The sequence below is a fragment of the Hippopotamus amphibius genome, chromosome 4, assembly GCF_030028045.1.
Source record: "Hippopotamus amphibius kiboko isolate mHipAmp2 chromosome 4, mHipAmp2.hap2, whole genome shotgun sequence".
Lineage (NCBI taxonomy): Eukaryota > Metazoa > Chordata > Mammalia > Artiodactyla > Hippopotamidae > Hippopotamus > Hippopotamus amphibius.
The window spans coordinates 115,891,965-115,897,964 of NC_080189.1; the positions used below are offsets into that span (position 1 = coordinate 115,891,965).

Genomic DNA, 6,000 nt, shown 5'->3' on the forward strand with positions numbered 1-6,000 from the left:
AGTGATTTTGTTGCTGCTGCGTAGATTCTGTGTAACTTTTTACTCTCCCTGTTTTCTCCCTAGACATCTTCATGCCCGTTAGTTCACCGTTTGCCTAGCATGTCCCTGTGGCGTCTCAAAAAAAAAGTTTCATCGTCCCGTCATTGTTTCTGATGTCTTTCTGACCTCACATCATATTTGGTTCTCCTACTGACCTTTGATCTAGTTTGACCTTTGAAATTTGCATGTGACCTCATCTAGCTATGAATTCTGGGAAGTCAATGTGAAAAACATTGCTGCATTCATGCAAGACTGAAATTTATTATTAGACAAATCAATTATAGAAAAAAAAACCTGTGGCAAAAATGTTTTTTTGTTTTTTGTTTTTTTCTTTTCATAAAACAGACTTGAAAGTATTATACAGGGATTGGCATTCTTCCCGGTCACTGGTAACAATAGCAATATGTGTCCAGGGACACAGAATGTTGGTTTCTAACAGACTACTTCCAAAAACAGTTTGAGAAAAAAACTGTCTGATTTTAAGTCTCTAGAGGTCTGTAATAGTTTTTACATTTTTCAGGCAGTGTAAAGTTTTTTGATAAGGCCATTTTAGGTGGCTCACTTTCTCATTAAGATATATATATAGAACCACTTTTTGTAGATTAGTATAAGAAAAATATTTACCCTGTTTTGGGGCAAATGCTACCTATTTGTGTCACCTTTTGCTGAACTGACTCACAGTTAGACAATCCATGGTTTAATGCACATGAAATTACCTATATTTTATACTGTTTCAATGTACAGGAGAAAGGTTACTGTAAACTGTGTTACGTTGGTGCTTCTGTGAATTAAGTTGTGGTTTCATCATGAGTCTTACGGTCTTAATGTTCTTTGTTGATAAGACAAGTTTAGAATTGGTTTACTTAAAACAAAAAACAATTTCAAAAAAAAAGTTTGCTTAAAAAAAAATTTCATGTGAGGGAAAAAAACCTATTCCAGAATAAGTTTTGTGTTGGCTTGTAAAGCATTGATGTCATTTTTTTTTTTTATTGTGGACTATTTAGATGTGTTTGTGTTCAGCAAAATGTGATTTTTTTTTTTCTTTTAAAGAAAAAAAGTGAAAATATATAGTGCCAAATTCCAAAGGTACTTCCTTCCTAGAGCTTCAGTGTGTTTCTTGTGAGAAGTAATTTGATAACATGGGTATTTTATTATGTGTTTTGTATAAATCCCTAATATTTAAAAAACAAAAAACAACAAAAAAAAGAGGTTAAAAAGTTTGTTAACTTGCTATCCTGTGGTCTTGTTGCCTGAAATTGTTATTGTTTGTTATTTCTCTATGACGTTTTTTGTAAGACATTGTATAAGTGCCCATGTCTCACTTTTTTAACCACTCTGCACATCAATGCTGTGACGGCAACCTCACAATGTATTTTCTTCATGATATATGGAAACCTCTAAGGTGAGAAAGTTTTGAACTTTTAACCCTTTCTACCCAGAGCTATCGGGAATGTTGATAACTTTTTATACTGTTATTTTCATTTGTTTTGGGGTGTTTCTAATTTGGATTTTTTTTTTTTTTCTGCATATATCTTTGAGTTGTTTCTGTCTTTGTTACTTTTTCATCCTGAGATCCAAAAGAAAGGAAAAATCTGAAGGGAAAAAAACATACTTTAAAAAGTGTTTACTGGATAAACCGTCTGAGGGGAACAGCAGATAGAGTCAAGCACCTAAATAAACCTTAAATTCAATATGCTTTTGAGATCAGGTTAGCGGTATGTTTCAGTTTAGAATAATTTCGTATACCTTCCAGTTAAACGACTTTGTGAAGATGGGGTAGTCTCTTGAGGGATTTTTGCTTTTGTTTCTTACATCTTCCCAAATTAATGTTTCTTATCAGCCATTGTGCTGGGGATTCTCTGACCCCAGTGGATACCTCTGAATAAGCAAGGTGTCTGGAGTTAGAAGTTGACAGCCCTTTCCCTGCCTTTGTTTCTTTAGATGCATTCAATTCAAAAGGGGACTGACCATACAAGGCAAACTCAGTTCTTGATCAGTTACTGACCAAATACCTAGCACCAGTTCCTGCTGCCACCTTCTAAAGTGCCATGTTTCTTTGACTCCACTTCATGTGAACAGGTCTCCTGCTGTCCTGACAAACCCCCAAAGTCATCCCCACAGCCCCAACACCAGCTCCCGCCTTTCTGGTAAGCTTGTCTCTCTAACAGAGCTCAGAAACTGCTGGCTCCACTTCCTTCCTCCTCTTCGAACTCTTGCTATCCTGTTTGGTTTAATGTGTGTGTGGATGTGATAGCCCTGGGATGGAAAGGACTAGCCTCTAAAGATGCAAAAAAAAAAAAAAAAAAGTTTCCTTCTTATAGCACACGCACTTACAATGAAATGATCTGTATTATCCTCACACGTGTTTACTACTGCTGGGGCCTTCCTTCATCCTTCGAGGGCTATTTTGTACTTCCTGCAGCAAGCAGCTGAGTAACAAAAGTTATCGCACATGTCTCTCTCGTACAGACAATACGGTGGTACACCGATACATCCGTAGGAACACAAGGCAACAACACCATTTGAATTTCCTAGACTGTCTCATTCAGAACCTCTTATCAATTATACATAAATCTAAAACCACTTTTTCCCCGTTTCTTCACTGAAGCCAGAAGAGCCCCGGTGCCCTCCTCTCGCGGCCTGCGTCTCCCCCCGAGGAGCGGAGTGCACTTGACAAGGGGCTCAGGCTGGGCACCTAGAGCTGAGTGTTTATGCTACAGGCAACCAAGACAGCACTGTTGGGGAGAAAAGTCTTTTTTTTTGGGGGGTATGTTTCATTACTAAAAAGATAACCCTCCTCAAAGACAAGTTGTCTTTTTCTTCACTTTCTCTTTTAATACCAAAAGGAAAAAGCTGCAAGGGTGTGAAGGGCCTGTGCCAGAAGAAAAAACACACAGGGAAACTGCTTTTTTTAAAAATCAAGTGTAGAGCATAGTCATTTTTAAACTAAATTAGAGAATTGCGATCAAATGGCAGTCCTCAAAGGTGTAACAAGTTCATCTTTCTTTCACCATAGGGGTTATAGTTCTTTGGCTTGTGCTACTCTGGACTCATTTTACTGTTTCTGTTTTTATTATCTTAAGTGCTAATTAACAAGAAATAAAATTAAAAAAAAAAAACCTGTAGTTTCATTACCTTTTTGAATAATGTCATACAAAAAAATGTATTTGTGTTTTTTTGTGCTGTGAGAATTGTTGTTTGTAGATTAATAATATCATTTTGTTTAGAATTACAAAATAGTTTTTAAATACTGTCTGAGAAAAGCCAAAGTTAATGCAACCTAGTGGAAAACTGTAAGACCATTTGAGTATTGTTTCTGTTTTATTGATGCATTTGGATTTTGTTGTTTGATGGAATTTGAGCCAAAAAAAAAAAAAAATACGCAGGCTTTCCTATTTCTACAACTGATTGTACTTATGCATTTTGTACCAGTGGAACTTTTTATACTGGAGATTAAAAAAAAAATGGAAATTTTTGTGGCTTACTCTAGTGGGCCCCCTGACAATGACTGATTTCAAGTTTGATTTCTGGTTGATAGAAAGAAAGTTGCTTTTCTTTTGAGAATTAAAAACTTTGGCTTGATTTCTTTTTCCCTTTGCTTATATCTAGCCTTAGACTTTTGTCTTAAAATACAGCGGTAAGTTTCACTTTTTATTCTGTATTGTGCAGTTACACAATAAGGTAATTAGACTTAGAAGTACTCAGTCACTTTAAGTGGATAAATGTATTAGTTAAAACTTTAGGGGTTTGCTTTTTTGCTGTTTAGATCAAAGTTTTTTCTGATTCTTCTGTCCTCATTGTGAACATAACCGTGTAGTTGAAACAGTCAAACTTATTTTTGTAACGTATGTTATTGTGTGATGCAGTTTTTTGCTTCTGTCTCCAATATTAAACCATTTTCCTAATACTTGTTTCTCTCTCTGAGTGTTGTGTTGTTGGTGGTCATTATATGTTGGTGATGCATCTACACACCTCACTGTTTCACGTATCTGTTTTTTTCTATATGTTGTGTAAAAAGATACAGTCGATTCCACCTAAGTGAATATCTGATTCGGGGAAGGGGGGAAACGACATACCAGCCACCTGTGATTTATGTACAGCCACTGCTCTTTTAGCCTACTTTAACCACTGCTTCCAAGATTTATACTTACTTCTATGGTCCACCCACACAACTGTCTACAGAGTTGGATTTGCCAAGACTTTGTCCGGTAGTTTGACCACACTGGTACCTTTTCACTTTCTCTCTTCTCTTCCCCTCTCTCCCCTTCTCTGGGGTATGTGTATGCAGTTCTTAACACTCAGTACAAATGGCTCTGCTTTGCTGCATCACCTTAAGAAACTTCAGAAGAGAAGCAGCAGAGCTGGCGTTTCTTCTATCTAGCCATGAGTCCAAAGGCCTATCATTACTGTCAGACTCTTCTCAAAAACCAGTCACACATTTTTTGAACGAGGTGAGCTCTCAAGGGAAGAAAAAATGAACTTACTTACCTGGTCAGTAGATGTGAAAGACGTTAAACTTAAATCTATGCATTGCCATCAATCAACAGATATGTATAGAAAAGTAATTTAAATTATTTATTTTTAAGAGCTAACTGAATCCAGGAGCAGCTTTAATTATTAAAACTAAGGAAGAGAAAAGAAGTACTTGCAAGGGCTCAAATGGAAGCTCTACTCAGTCTGGTGGGATGGGAGGGGGGAGAGGTAAAGTTTCTCATGCCCAAGTCTTCATAACATACCATCCATTTCCAAATGAAAGCCAAGAATGCCACATGCGTCCACACACTCCCTCCTGAATGAGTGTATATTTTGTAAAAGGCCTTATCCCCCACGATCGCCCCAACCCCAGTTAGTAAAAAGAGGAACTAGAGAAGAAACCATTCCTTTCATGCCCTGGCAAGCTGAAGCCACAGGCCCTCCTCCCTCTTCTGCCCATCTCTTCTGCTCAGGAATCTGACTGCTCTCCAAGTGCTCTTACAAGATCCCATTGACGTCTCTCCCTGTCTGATCTCTCCCTCCAACTCTTCAGATGCCCAAGCTCTGTCCGACTCAGGCCACCCAGCACCGGCAGCCTTCCTCTGGCTGCCAATGAGATTTTTCCTGCAGGTGCTCAGGCCCCTCACCCTCCGGTTTCGGCAGCCCCTCTGACTCCTAGACTGTCTTTTCTAGTCGGCTCAACAACAGAGGGGCAGGGTGAGGTGGAGGGAAGGAGGCTCTTTCCCCCATAGGCCGAACACCTCACTGAAGTAACTTCCACCAGCTCCAAACCCGCACAGATGGGAGCTGACTTCCTGCCAGTACTTCTGCTTTCAATTTCATCAGAGCCTTCATCAGTTTGCCTCTGAACACCCACTGCTTACATTAGTGGGAAAAGACAACTAAGGGTGTTATTTTTCTTTCTTGTATGTTATTTTTGGGGAGGTGTGGAGGGTGGGAGGGAGGGGAGAAGTGGGTAAAGAGGGCGATCGATTCTTTCCAAGATGCAAGTGTTTACTTTTTAAATATTTAAGTCATATAAGTATATAGCTCCACCATTTGACACAACGCAAAATACTCATGTTAAGTAAAAGAAGGGAAAGACAAAGCCAGATTTTTCTGTTGTTTTGGAAGAACAACAAAAACAATACTTCTCCAAAGAAGGGGACAAAAATGCTAGTTCCCTTAAGCACTTATAACTGTAAAGTGGGTCCCTGCCTAAATTCACACTCTTTGATTCTGTAAAACACCGTTGCAGTGTCAGCAAGGTGTGTTATCTGCTTGCCATGCATGGACCGCCCTGGGAAGTGACAGACCTGTCAGCGTTTACCTTGCTGATGGAAGCCACACGTCTGCACAGCCCACAGCAGTTACGAGCAGTCTCGGGCTGGCACTCTTAGCTGGCAGGCTAGGAAACACAGTGAACGGTAATGTACTGTGAATCGTTCCTGATAAGTGAATAAAAACATTGTGACCAAACAATCAGCT

At 39.0% G+C, this 6,000-nt stretch overlaps 1 protein-coding gene across 1 annotated transcript in view; it reads left to right on the top strand.

Annotated features, from left to right (window-relative positions):
- The window catches only part of CELF2 (CUGBP Elav-like family member 2), a 508,100-nt gene extending 502,646 nt beyond the window's left edge, over window positions 1-5,454 (top strand). The window contains exon 16 of the mRNA XM_057731023.1: window positions 64-5,454. The gene's annotated coding sequence lies outside the window, so the exon portion shown is untranslated. The remainder of the gene's footprint in view (window positions 1-63) is intronic.
- Window positions 5,455-6,000: the final 546 nt, after the last annotated feature.